General features: G+C 59.7%; 1 protein-coding gene across 3 annotated transcripts in view; it reads left to right on the forward strand.

Annotated features, from left to right (window-relative positions):
* Nucleotides 1-512: 512 nt before the first annotated feature.
* The window catches only part of DLGAP4 (DLG associated protein 4), a 135,038-nt gene continuing 121,328 nt past the window's right edge, over nt 513-14,222 (forward strand). Inside the window, exon 1 of one of the 3 annotated variants that reach the window (XM_086853525.1) lies at nt 513-665. The gene's annotated coding sequence lies outside the window, so the exon portion shown is untranslated. Of the gene's footprint in view, nt 666-1,204; nt 1,530-14,222 lie in introns of those variants that run through there. The other 2 variants (XM_023940017.2, XM_023940020.2) reach the window with 2 other exon arrangements.

Raw genomic sequence — 14,222 nt, forward strand, 5'->3', positions numbered from 1 at the left:
GTCACAAGCAGATGGATGATTTGATCACCTAGCAACCAAAATAAGTCACAGATTAAACCAAACCGGCAGCCCCCAGGCACTCCCCAGCCCCTGGGCTTCCCTGGGATGGGGCTCGGGGAGCTCAGGAGCTCTTTCCTGCCAGCCCCCTGGAGCAGGACTGCAGCACTGGCTCCAGGGCTGAGCTGGGTGCAAGGACAGAGGGGGTCCCCCAGGACCAGCTCCCAGGCAGGCCCAAGGGGCATCTCCAAGCGTGCACAGAGGGACCAGGTCTCTGGCACCCTTTGGACAGGCTGCTGATGGTCTGGAGAATCCTCTATCAGGAGAGAGAGGCTTGTGCCAGGACCTCCAGAGTGAAGTTTCTGGGAGATTGAACACAGAGAAATTTGGATGGGATCTACTGACCCCTTGCCACCCCCTCCACCACCAGCTCTGAGCGTTCTTGGCTCCAGCCCAGTCCCTCGCCTGGTACTGTCCAAGCCAGAGAATAATCCCAGCATAAGTGTGTTCATTCCAGTTGTTCCATCATGGACAGGAGGATTTTGCTCCTGGCAGAGCCCTGGTGCTGCCTGAGGTGGCATTTACCTCCTGATGGCTCCAGCCACCTCCAGAGGATCTTGGCATAGAGCTGCTATCCGTGCCCCATCCCTGGCAGTGCCCAAGGCCAGGTGGGACGAGGTTTGGAGCAGCCTGGGACAGTGGAAGGTGTCCCTGCCCATGGCAGGGGATGGGACCAGATGGGCTTTAAGATCGCCTCCAGCCCAAACCATTCTGGAATTCTGTGGTCCTCCCCCAGCCCTGAGGGGGATGGGCCCTCCTGGGAGGAGGAAGCTGAGGAAGGGAGCGCTGGGCAGGGAGAGGGGCTGGAGGAGGTGTGAGAACACTGTCAGGTTTGGGTGCCCATGGCACCCGTTTGGAGCTGGGGGAGTCTCTGTGCTGCAGAGCCCTTGGTGGCTCCAGCACGGGTGCCTGTGGAAGGTGGGGCAGCGGGGACACACCTGCCCTGGCCACAAACTCCAGTGACCTGTGGGAGGACACTGTAAGGCTGCTCCTGTCCCCATCGCAGCGCTCTGGGCCTTGTGGCAGCGTGGGATCGCTCACAGCCTGTGGGGAGCCTGGGATGAGCCAGGCTGGGATCTGGAGGGTGGGATGGAGACCACCAGTCCATCACAACTGCCCCAGACCCACGGAGCCATCTCCTGCCAGAGGGAAGCTTCCATCCGGGCTGTGGCAGGCTGTGGAGCTGTGGCCGCTCCCTCTCCTCGGCGGTGGGGCCGTCCCGGTGCCAGGCCGGGGCCGGGCCGGTGCCAGCACAGCGCTGCCAGGCCCAAAGGAGGCTCGGGAAATAGGGCAGCCCAGCTGCCAGCTGCTCTTTGTGGGACACCACTGATATAATTAGATGAGACGCCCTGTTCTGTGCCACAGGAGCCCTGCAGCCCTACTTTGGTGGCACTGCCTGTCCCAGCGAAGGTGGGACACTTGCAGCTGGGAGCCCTGCCTGGTGGGCTCCTCCCTCGCTGTCTCCTGCCTGGGTGAGCACACGTCCTCTCCTCTGCTGGGCTTTGGTGGCTTTGGGAGACCCTGCTGACCTGCAGGAGAGGGTCAGGGAGGTGATGGTGGCAGGAGCTGGGTCAGCCCCTCATCCCACTTGGGCTCATCCCAGATCCCCGCCTGTGGGATGCAGTGAGTGAATCCAGTGCCTGCCACAGCTGCAGGACACGGGACTGGCTTTGGAGCCAAAGCCACACAGGCAAACCAGGGATTGGGGCGGTCATTCTGAGTCAGGCTTTCACCTCACTAGAGAATACCCCAAACTGCATCTGCTCTGCCTCTGGAGAGCCCTGTCCCCCTGAACACCCATGCTGGTGTTCAGAAATGCCCATGCCTGAGGCACCCAGCATGGCTGTGCCTCTCTGCCCCAGAGCATTCCACACATCCTGGGCTGATCCGCTGCACCCTCCAGGGATGGTCATCCCCATGAAAATGAGTTGTAGCTATCTGGGAATTACCAGCTGGAGCTGTCAGGGGTGAGATTAGGCTGGATCTCAGGGAAAGGTTCTTCCCCAAAGGTGCTGGCACTGCCCAGGCTCCCCAGGGAATGGGCACGGCCCCGAGGCTGCCAGAGCTCCAGGAGAGCTCGGCCAGCACTGCCAGGGATGCCCAGGGTGGGGTGTTGGGGTGTCTGTGCAGGGCCAGGAGTTGGACTCAATGATCCCTGTGGGTCCCTTCCGGCTCAGGATATTCTGTGGTTCTATAGGAACTCCTGCTTTGTGATTCTGACCTCAAAACCATCAAATCCAGCCATTTTTGCCCCTGCCAAGATGCCAGGAATGTGTTTGGCATCCCCATTCCTCCAGCCACTCCCACAGGAGAGGAGTGGGCTCAGGCCAAGCCAGGTCCATCAGGATCCCTCTGCCAGGCTCCCATCTTGGTCTGGGGTGGATTTGGGGTGCTCCAGGAGCATCCCACAGCTCATGGCAGGAGCAGCCAAGGCTCTGTGGACAGAGGCACATTTCAGAGAAAGCTAAGAGGACTTTTATTTCCACAAACATCTGTTTACAGCGAGCTACTGGTTTCCACTAGAGCTGGGAAGCTGCTGCAACCTTCCCTGAGTCTGAGAGGGGTGTGAAGGGATATTCCATGTGCCTTGGGCTCAGGGCGGGGGTCTTGGAGCTGTTCTCCTGGCAGGGAGAGGGGCAGGAGGGAGGAGAGCAGCTGCTTTGACATGTCCCACTATGGGCAGGGAGTCACCCCCTGAGGGGTGCCTGGGACTGGGGGGCGCATGGGGACATTTTCCATGAGGAGAAGTCACAGCACATTGTGGCTTTTGGGGAATTTGGTGGGAGGAGGAACCTTTGGCTCACCCTGGGTGCTGGCCCTGGGCAGTGCCCTGAGCTGTGGGTGCTGGACAGTGACAGCAGCACCAGTGCCAGGTGCAGGAGGGTGCAGGTGGGGCTCTCCTGCCTCCTGGCACAGGACAGTCCCTGTAGCAGCCTGTGGTGAGGCCCCAGTGTAGGAGGGGTGTTGGGAACCTCCCAAGTTTTCCTGAGATCCACTGGGCTGTGCCAGAGCTGTGGGAACAGTGCAAGAGGAGCAGGGGTAGCAGCAGGACTGGTGCTGCTGGGGGTTCCCATGGCACGGGGCATCTCCTGCCCTTGGCAGCCCTGCCAGAGGCTGGGGCAGGCTGGAGCCAGAGGCATTTTTGGTTGGAAAGACAGAATGGTGGAGAGCAAACCTGAGTGTGGCTGGAGAACTCAGCTCTGCTCTGAACCCAACCCAGGCACCCCTCAAAGGGTGTGGGAGGTGGAGGCACCCCACCCTCAGTGGGGCTTTGTGGCCAGGGAGAGCCCCAGGTCATCCTTCACCCTCCTGTGCCTCTCCCCGAGGATCAGAGCAGCTGCTGCCCAGCACAGAGCCCGCAGAGCCCTGCCTGCCTCTCCTGCAGGAAAGCTCTCCAGTCCCTTGACATGTGTGAGCCTCCAGTGCCATTCCTGCTCCTCCCTCGCTCTGCAGGTGGGATGGAAAGGTTTCTGCTCAGCTGGACGTTTTTGGGGAGGGTGTCTCTACCTGTCCTCCCCTGCAGGAGAGAAGGACCAGCTCCCCAGGGAGCTCTGGGAGCTGCTGCCACTGGGACCTTGGCTGGCATTACTGAGGAAGGGCAATTTCACAGGATTTGTGAGGAGGAAGGAGGAACAAATCCAGACCTGTGGGTTTCAGGAGGTCTTCCCAGGTTAAATCAAGCTCTAACTCTCCTGTTTTCTCCAGTGATGGGAAAGGTGAAACTGGAAAGGAGCCAGAGAATGAAACCCCGGGCACCTGCACCCTGTTCCAGGAGTAACAGGAGATGTTGGAAAAATGATCCTCAGCTGGTAAAGCAGACAGGGACCTGCTGGGGGCTGGATCAGCCACAGCACAGCTCCTGCTGTGAGAGCCTGGCTGGCAGGATGGGCTCTCCGCTCAGGATGGGAGTGGGGGGATGGGGAGAGCCCAGGGGCCTGGGGGCTGTGCTGGGCAGGGGCTACTCATCACCTGCCTGAGCACCTCGTTCTGCCAGCACCATCTCCTCCCCAGCTGAGAAAAGACAATATCTAGATTTTTTTCACTGAAATTCATTATTTCTCTTAGCTTTTATCAAAATGGGAACATAGGATCTTGCTTTTCCTGGAAGGCCGTGGATCTCCACATGTACACAGTGGAGGGGCTGCAATTTGGTCAGGGGATGTTCTTCCCCCAGCTGCTCTGCTGGGAAATAGGTGGCTGCAAAAACCATGCTCAAATGCTGTAAAAATGTGGCTGCAGGTCCTGTTTTCTCTCAGCTCATATGTTTGTGGGCATAAAGAGCTTTTAGAGGTAGATTAACTTCATTAAAATTGAAAGCACTCATTAATGGCACTGTAACTCCTCTGGTAATGGCTGGGCCAGGCTCTGTGGTGAAGTTGCTCTGTGTGGGTGCCTGTGCCTGCACCTGAGGCTTCCCACCCCTTCCTCTGCCTTCCCAGTGGCTTTGCAATGCCATGTTGGGTGATGCTGTGCCAGGGCTGTGCCGGGGCTGGCTCAGTGTCCAGGGCAGGGGGCCCCAAGGGGGTCCTACTGGGCTGGAGGGCAGGGGGACCCCTACCCTGCTGCTCTGGGGATGTGTCTTGTGCTTCTGGCTCTGCTCTCTCCTGTGAAAAGTCTTGGAACATGTGGGGAGGGAGCTGAGCCTCCTGGCTTTGTGCTCATCACTGGGGTGGTGTTTGGAAGGGCTGTGAAGCTGGGAAATGGAGATGCACTAGAATGAGTTTTGGGAAGGCCAAGAGCTGTTCCTGAGATGTTCCTGGGCCCACCTGGGCTCCTGCCTGACCCAGAGCAGGTTTCTCAGCCAGGAGAGAGGAGCCTGGTCTTGTAAGGAGCTACACAGGACACAGGGGCCCTGCCAGGGACAGCGAGGGCTCGAAAGAGGCTGAGGCCCCTCCTGGGCTGGAGCAGTGTCCTGTGCCTGGACGCTGCCTGAAGGAGGGGTCCAGAGCAGCCTCCACACCCTTGGTGTCACCCAAACCCTACAGGCTGCTGTCCCCATGCCCAGCAGGTGGGCACAGGGCTGGGGGTTCCTGTGGGATTTACAGCCATGCATGGCTGCACCCCATGACCCCCAGCTCCCAGCCCAGCACAGAGCCTTGCTCTTGGAGCCCTTCCCCAGGCAGACCCAGCCCCCTGGCACACAGGATGCCAGGGTTCTGGGAAGCTGAGGTGTTCGTGCTGCTGCCCAGCCCCTGGTGGGACTTCCCAGTCCCAGGAAGGAGCGTTCCTGTCCCCCTAAGGCCGCACAGGTGGCCCCAGCCTGGCGCCAGGCCGCCCTTCCCCGGCAGCAGCAGCAGCAGCAGATCTGATCTGTCTGCCTCGCCTTCGCTGGCCCCACTAAGCAGGTTTTAATCTTGTTAAATAAATACGAAGTAATGGCAGCAGGGCTGGGAGCCAAACGGCCTGGGGACATCCTTGGGAGCCGGGTGGGCTCTGCAGCAGGGCAGGAGCAGCTCTGGGAGCAGGGATGGGTTCGAGCAGAGCTGCTGGCACTGGTGGGGTGGGGGAGCAGATGTGGCCCCTCACCGTGCAGTGCTCGGTGCTCACAGCGCTGTGCTGCCTTCAGAGCAATTTCTAAATGGCTGCTAAACAGCACTGTCAAAAGCACACTCATGTTCCTGTCCTAATTAGTGGATCAGACAGTAATTTGTAATCCATTTGAATAGGAAGATCTGAGTGTCTCACCCTGGAGCCTGGGCAGGACATGGGGATGGCAGCGTGGAGCAGAGATCTCATGAGAGCTGCGTGCAGGGTCCCCTTGGTGCCTTCAGGAATTGCTCTCCCCTCTCAGGTTCCATGAGCCTTCTGCTTTCTTCAGAGTTTGTTTTGGCATTTTTATTTCTCTTTGTGGTACCCAGCACAGCATCTCCAGCAGCAGGGCCACAGGTCAGGTCCTGCTGTCCACACGGTGGTGGCAGTGGCAGGGCACTGTACCTGGTCACCAGGGCCCTTTGCAGCACGGGCAAACCAGCTGGGCATGGCCACACTGGAGCTGGGACAGGCTGGGGACAGGGTAACCCCCAGGGCAAACCCATCCAAGCAGGAGTCTGGTCTTAGGTGTGCTGGTATTTGTGTTTTCAGTGCTGAGCATAAAATGATACCTGGAGCAGAAGGATGGAAAACAGCCAAAAAGTTGAAAAACAAGAAGTGAAAGAGGAGGGGATGAGTGTGTGAGAATGACAAGAGCAGGAGCAGCCCGGGGCTGGGCAGGCAGGGAGAGAGGCTGAGCTGGGGCCATCCACAGCAGTGTGTGGAGCAGGAGCTTGGTGTGACAGCCACGGCTTAACCCCAGTGTCAGCAGCTCTGTGTGGCCTCGGACAGAGCGCAGGGACAAGGCAGGGCTGCGGATGGAGAGGGGGTCCCAGGGGGTCCCAGCAGCTGCAGGAGAGGTGGGCAGGACAGTGCTGTGACCTGGGCTAAGCCGGGGGAAGGTGACAGGCAGTGGGGTGGCCTCGGGTGTGTGTGGCCAGGGGTGACGGGCAGGGTCACGCTGTGGCAGAGCCAGGGGCAGCAGCACACAGGACAGGTCACACTGCCCTCAGCAGGGTGGCAGTGGGCAGCTCAATTAGCTGGGGAAAGCACAAGTGTCCTGCATGCATTAACCTTTGGAAGCCAGGGCACGCACGGTGTCAGCGAGCCTGGCCCGGGGACACGAGCCTGGGGACACAGGGGGACAGACCGGGCCGGGTGGCAGTGCAGAGATCCTGGTGGAAGAGCTACAGGCGGTGACAAGGAACAGCAGCAATCTCCTGCTGCATTTCCCTGCCTTGTGCGAGTGTGGGGAATGGCAGCAGTGACTCACCGCGCTTTACTCACCGCTAGTGACGAGCAGGGCTCCGGGTGACTCCGGCAAAGATAAACCCAGCCTCTCTCCTAGATTGCCATTAACAGGGCAGAGCCGTCTGGGGCATTCTGAGAGGGCACGTGAAGCAGCACGGACAAGGAGAACATCATCTTCCCCGTGCTTCCCCCCTCCCAGCCCCGCACAGCTCCCCCACGCTCAGCATCTGCACCGCAGCCAGAGGGAACAGGAGAAAGGAAGCAATTCGGACAGGAGGCTGCAGACTTCAGGAGCCACATGCTCCAGTTTTGGAGCTCGTTCTCATAACCAGCCCACAGCTGCACCCCGAGACAGCTGTGCAAGTGTCCATGGAGGGCATGGTGAGAGCCCCCAGCTCCCGGAGCAGCAGCAGGTGTCTGTGGGATGGAGGGGCAGCATGGCCAGAGCAGCGAGCGAGGAGCTGCTCTCACTGCAGCCCCTGCTCTTACAGAAAGTTCTGGGTCAGGAGGGGAGAGCTCCTTTGGGGGTGAGCTGGAAGCCTCAAGCCAGGGCTGGCTGTGGGTGGCTTGCCCAGGAGCAGGGCCACTGTGGAGCAAGGTCAATATCTAGAGCAGGGTGATCGAGGAGCAGAGTTCCCATGTGCAGCAGTGTCACCCTGGAGCAGAGTGTCACCATGGAGCCCGGCCTTTGTTCATGTCAGAGCCTGGATCTGGAGAGGAACAATCCCCAGCTCTCTGGAACTGCCTGTCCCAGCAGCATGCCCAGCTCTGTGCCCTGGTCTTGCCCCCAGTGGGACCTGCTGTTCGGTGTCTGCTGATGGCAGAAGGTCCCAGCCTGACCCCTGTGCTTGGGTGAGTGTCCCTCACACACCCCCAGCCCCTCTGTGCACTGCCAGGGCTGTGAGTCACGGAGCCGGGATGAGCAAGAGCCCAAGGCAGTCACACGAAGCCTCATCACTGCCGTGGGCTTGCCTGCCAGCCTGCCACGCTTGTCACGCTCCCCAGGGACGAGTTGGTGGCCCCAGGCATCACTGGCTGCTTTAGGCAAACCAGGGGCTGAACCACCACAGGTTCTCCCCTCCAGGCACTCCACGTGCAGTGGGAATGTTGACACCGGCATTAGCGCTGGATCTGATGGTCCGGGGGATTGGTGGGATCAAACCCCACTCCCTCCACGTGCTGGCAGCACACTCAGCTCTGCAGAGGCACCTGGGGGATGCAGGGAGTCAGGAATGTGCCGGCTGCTTGTGAAGCCACTGCAGGAGCAGGATGTGAGGATGGAAATGGAAACGATGCTGGGCTGTGAGAGGTGGGGAGGGGCTCTGTGAAGGACACTGAGCTCTGCCTGCTTTCCCAGAGCTGCTGCTTCCCACAGGCTCGGGGGACTGGTGGGCTCCTCGGCCCAGCTGGGCTGCTCTGTCCATCCTCCATGGTCACACTGTGCCCTGGCTGCAGCGGGATGTGTCCCTGCTGGCACCGAGGCCAAGAGCCAGGGGGAGACCCGAGAGTCTGAGAACAGAATTCTTTGTCTGCCTATCCATCTTTGGGTTCTGGATACATCCAAACCACTCCAGGGATGGTCCCTGGCTATGTTCATCCCAAACTGTGTAGGATTGGAGGGATCAGGGCTGAGTCCCCAGAGCTAGGGAGGTTCTCTGAGGCTGGGGCTAGAGTCTGGAGCCAGTGCTGCTCCTGTGCTGGCAGGGCAGGGGCTCACCCTCCATCCTAACTAGGAATGTGTTGGCTCACTTGGATCAGAGAAACCCTTCCTCAGTCAGAGGGGCTGGACTGAGTGGCTGGAACCTCAGTGGGAGGTTTCTGAGGGCTCCACAGCCACTGTGAGCCTGGAGCAGGGGCTGGAGAGGGATGTGAGGGGTGCCAGGCTCATCAGGGCAGCTTTAGCACCTGTCCTGTGAGGGCTTCCTGCAAATCCATCCTCAAACTGCCTTAGGCCAAACCTGGGGTTGGAGCTGCCTGGTTTGCTGTAAGGGGCTATTTGGCAACTGCCCAGGCTGCACAGTGGGCAAGCACCCCAGCTCAGCCCTGGCACTGGCCACTTGAGGGGCCCAGCCTGCCCAGACCAGCTCTGTGTGTGTGTTGGACAGCAAGAATTCATTTTAAGGTATCTTTTTCCCCATTTTCTCCCTGCATTAGCAGATCTGGGGCAGAGCTGGCTGTTGGTGTTTGTCACACACGCACATGGGGCTGTGTCTATACATTATCTTGACATCAAAGGGGTTTGTGACATGTCTGTGGCAGTGCAGGCAGGAGGGGACACTGGCTTTTGGGAGAGAGGAGGGTGTTATCAAAGGGTTACAGACAGCTCCTGGAAAGGAGAATGAGGAATAAGGATGGAGAGCACAGAGCTGGAGCAACAGTGAGGTGCTACAGAAGCAAATTTTCACCTGGTCTTTTCATCTTCCCTCTTTATTACAACAGGGCAGGAGTGAGCCCCTCATGGCAGGGGCTTGGTTATTATTTTAAGGCAAAGGAATGTTCAGATGTGTTAGGTGGAGGGAGATGGGAGGTTGTTTGGGGAGGACACTGAAGGAAACCCCCAGACACAAACACAGCTGTACCACGGTGGGGCTCAAGGTGAAGCCAGCACCCACCCAGGCAGAAGGAGCTGCTGAGCTCCTCAGTGTCACTGCCTGAGCTCCTGGGGAGTTCAGCATCTCCACACCGAGCAGCCCAAGCATTTGGAGGGGACATTTCCCAAGGTGCCACAGGAGCTCAGGAAGCTGCTGAGCCTTTGGCCCCCAGGTCAGGACAGGAAGGTGTATAACACCTGGCCAGGCACTGGCCTGGCTCTGCCCCAGCTCCTGAGGATGGACAGTCCCCAGAATCCCCATTCCCTGGAGCCCCTCAGCATGTCCAGCCCTCAGCCCTGCCTGCTGCCTGTCCTGCCTGCCCTCCCTCCCAGCAGGGCAGGGTGCAAGGTGCCAGAGGCGTCCCCATGTCCCCTCCCCTGCCACAGGAGGGGATGCCCAGCACATTCCCATGTACATCCCATGACCTCAGCTGGACCCTGTCCCTCTCTGGGCCAGCCAGCCCTGCCTCCAGCCCCAGGCTGCTGCCTGGCAGCCGTGTGCCAGCTGACAGCTTCCTCCCATCCTGGGGGAGTTTCCTGGCACGGGGCTCAGGACTGTTCTGTCGAGCATTCCCAGGGGCTGCCATCCCAAAAACTTCTGTGTGTCCCTCCTCTTTGCTCCACCTCTCCCTACACCAGGGAACACAGAGTGTGACAGTGGCAGTGATGCTGCCCCCCACATTGCTCCCTAAAGGACCCGGAGCCAGCCCTTGCTCCTCCCGAAGCTCTCTGTGCCCGTTGTGGCTGAGCCTCTCCATGGCACAGCTGGCACGGGGATGCAGCCAGACCCGGCTCAGGGCTGTGCTGCCACGAAACCGGGCTGGGAAACTGCGGGAGAAAGGTTTCCAAGCCTGCAGCTGGGAGTTTCTGCAGGGAGGCAGTGCTGGGGGGTCCTGGGGAGGTGACAGTGACAGTGAGCCCCAGCACAGGACCCTTGGTGCCCCCGGAGCTGGGGGAGCAGAGCTGGCAGCGGGGCTGGAAGTGCTCCTCGTCCCTTCCACTGGAGCATTCTTGTGTCCCTCAGGGGAAGCCTAGGAGGCAGAAAGGCTCCCGCTGTCCTCTGAGCAGCCAAGGTCGTTTCTGGGAGCCGGTGCAGATGCCAGCTGCCGCGTGGCTCGTGCCCGCAGGAGCGGGGTAATTAGCTGGAAAGACGGTCAAGCAGCATGGGAAATGGGCAAGGAAAGGAGGGAAACGGCAGAGCCGCCCCTGGATCGGGGCCTCTCCACTCCAGAGGTTCCTCTCCATGGCCAGGCCGTCACCCCTGGAGAGGTGGGGATGCGTGTGGGCACGGGTGAGGTGTGGGTGGGAGCTGGCACTGTGCTGGCTGGGGGTCCCCACAGCACCCACAGTGTCCCCACACCCTGCCCAGCCTCCCCAGCACGTGGGGTTTGTTCCAGCTCCGCACCCTCTTTGCTTTAAAGGGGAAGAGTTGGTCTGATCCGACTGGGAACCACGGAACAACCGCGCTGAGGCTGGCAGCAGATGGAGGGAACAGCCTGGCGAGTCAGGCAGCCATGGCAGTGTCCCTCAGCAGTGACAGTGTCCCTCAGCAATGACAGTGTCCCTCAGCCATGACAGTGTCCCCAGAAGTGACAGTGTCCCTCAGCCATGGCAGTGTCCCCAGTGGTGGCAGTGTCCCTCAGCAGTGGCAGTGTCCCTCAGCAATGACAGTGTCCCTCAGCCATGGCAGTGTCCCTCAGCCATGGCAGTGTCCCTCAGCAGTGACACTGTCTCTCAGTGCAGCTGCCCCTTGGTGTGGAGCCACCTCAGGTGATTCCCCGATGATTCCCTGCATTGCTGCTCCTCCAGCTTTGGAGTCATCCTGCCCCTTGGGCTTGGAGCTGCCTGGCAGCCAGGGCATCCAGGGCTGGCTGTGCCCTGAACCTTCTGGTTAAATTTCTCTCAGGTTCCAAGGGGAGGCTGCTCCCCCTGCCCTGGGAATGGGGGCAGGGGCTGTGTCTGCCCTGGAGGGGGCAGCTGGTGACTCAGACACCAGCACCAGTGTCCCCACGCCTGGCACAACTGGTCCTGGCGTGCTGGGTGACTGGACTCCTGGACTTCTGCACCAATATTCCAGCACGGATTTTCAGTGCTCCGTGGGTGGTTTCAGAGATCCTGGACATGGTGATCCTGGCAGCTCTTCTCCATGGCTGGGTGGGGGCTGGTGCTTCTCTGTTGTATGCATCTCACTGCCCAGATTGTGCTGGGGATGGCCCAGGGTGTTTGTCCAGGGAATGAGGCTGCAAGCACTGCCACAGCCATTGTTCCCACCCCTGGGAGATGGAGGCTCCTGGGCTGCTCCATCTCCTTGTCCTCATGTGTGGGATCAAGGGGCCATGAGTCAGAGCCTTGGGAGAGCCAAGCACATCCCTGGTTCTTCTCTTGGTTCTCTGGGATCTCTTTGGCAAGGCCTTGCCCCTCTGTGCCCCTTGATACCAGTTGCAGGCAGATGCAGGGCTCACTGGCCATTCTGGAGAAGGTCTTTGTGCTGATGTTGTGCAGGGCTGGGATCTGCAGCATGCAGGGGCATTTACAGCATGTGTGGGGCCAGCCTCGTGCCACTGTCCCCATAGTGCCCACTGGGATCAATCTCCTTGTGGTTATCAGTCTGGGAAACCTCCTGGAGAATGCTTTGGGGTCATGTGGGGCATCCAGGACACTGGAGCAATCTGGTTTTTTAAGGAAACCAAGTAGGACAGTGACCTGCTGGGACCAGCTGAGTTTCAGAGCTGGCAGGAAACATTTTGGGAGGCAGCTGGAATGGAAGGCTCTGGTTTGTGTTTGAGGATGAGGGAACAGGAGTTGGAGCCTGTTGGAGATTGCCTGGATCCTGAAAGAAAAGGCAGCAGAGTGTGGGGAGGTGGTCCCTGGGCTGTGCTGGGAGGGTGTGGAGGTGTCCTGGTGGTGGTCTCGTCCAGACAGGGTGGCACAGCACTTTGTGCCTTGTGATGGGCTCCAGTGACAGGTGTGGTGAGGCTGCAGGGGGACAGTCACAGGGGTGGTGGGACTGTGATGTCCTGCTCTGCTGCTCTGGGGGTGACAGGTCTGACCCTCCTCAGGTGAGCTCACCTTGTCTCCTCTGCTCTCCCCCACCATGGATGGATCCATCCCAAGGCTCTGTCCGGGCTGCCTGGAGGAGCAGCCCCTGCTTTGGGCAGGGCTGGGTCTGCTCAGCCCCTCGTGCAGACGAAGCAGTTGGGAATTCTTCTGCCTTACAAACTCAATTTACTTTTTTCCGACCCAAATGTCTTTCCCACCTTTCTGCCAAGGAAACATCTGATGAGCAGCAATTAGCAAAGCAAACTTCAGTAATGACCTTTCTGTGTGTCTGGGCGGTGCCCTCAAGGAACACTCGCCAGATGTTTGGGGAGCTCTGCAGGGGAGGGACCAGGGCCTGGCAGTGCAGGGGAAGAGGCACCTCTGGGGCCATGTGGGGTGGCAGCAGTGTCACCTGGACACCTCTCCAAAGCACAGCCTCTGCAGCCAGGGGAGGGGATGGAGCCTGGGAAGGGTCCAGGAGGGGCTGAGGGTGTTGGGGATCTCAGCCTGGAAAAAAGGAGGCTCAGGGGGCCCTTCTGGCTCTGCACAACTCCCTGACAGGAGGGGACAGCCAGGGTGGGGGTCAGGGTTTGCTCCCACGGAACAGGGACAAGATAAGAGGAAACAGCCTCAAATGGTGCCAGATGAGGTTTAGATTGGATATTAGGGGAAATTTCTTCATGGAAAGGGTGGTCAGGCCCTGGCACAGCTGCCCGGGCAGTGGAGTCACCATCCCTGGAAGGTGTTCAAGAGGCATGTGGCTGTGGCACCTGGGGACAGGGGCTACTGGTGGCCTTGGCAGTGCTGGGTTAAGGGTTAGATTCAATGATCTTAGAGAGCTTTTCCAACCTTTATTATCTGTGATTCCAAGCCGCCATGGCTGCCCAGGTTCTTTCCATGGTTTGATCTCAGCTCGCTTTGTGTTGCTGCTGCTCACCAGCACATCCAGGGAAAAGCTGGACTCAAACACTGCTTTCCCATCCATCATCAGTGATTCTCTCTTCATTTGCTTTTTGGGCTTCACCTTTTTAATCCAGCTGTCTCCTGCCTTACAAATGTTCTTCCCTCAATTACTTACACCAGGCTGCAGGGCTGGTTCCATCCACCGCTGGCTGAGCTGGCAGAGCACAGGAGGGGCCAGCCCAGCCACTCATCACCAGCCCAACTGGTCACCCTGGCAGGAGGGGCCTTCCCCCTGAGCTCTCACCACTGACCCCATCCCAGGGGGCTTCTCCAGGTGGGTGGGAACAGGTGGCTCCCCTCAGCCTTCCCCGGGGATGCAGGGGGACACTTCTCCTTCCCTGTCCCCCACTGCTGCTGTGGGGATTCTCTCTCCAGGGAAGGTGCCTGCCTCCCCCGGAGGAGCAAGCTGGAGAGCAGGCAGCTCCTGCCTGCCTTGCTGCAGCATCCCTGGGGCATGGGCTGGGCTGGAGGCCACCCAGGTGAGGATGGCTCTCGGGAATCTGAGGCTCTGGGGAGGAGCAGAGCCCTGCAAAGTGCATTCCCGACCCGCATTCCAGGGAGGGACTTCCCAGGAAAGGGAATCCAGCGGCTGCTTGGGGCTGAAGTGCACTCAGACCTGGAAGGTGTTGGGTCTCCTCACTGGAAGGAGGGGCTGTGGGACAGATCCCACCCTGCTCTGAGGTGTTCCCCTGAGCACTGCACTATCCTTCCCACTTGGAAGTCCAGGCTCCTGTTATTTGGAGTGATGCCCTGTGTGCTGTGCCCTGTCCTGCTTGAAGTTCCCCATGTCCTG

This window comes from Cyanistes caeruleus, chromosome 16 (genome assembly GCF_971803275.1).
Source record: "Cyanistes caeruleus chromosome 16, bCyaCae1.hap1.1, whole genome shotgun sequence".
NCBI classification, from domain to species: Eukaryota; Metazoa; Chordata; class Aves; order Passeriformes; family Paridae; genus Cyanistes; species Cyanistes caeruleus.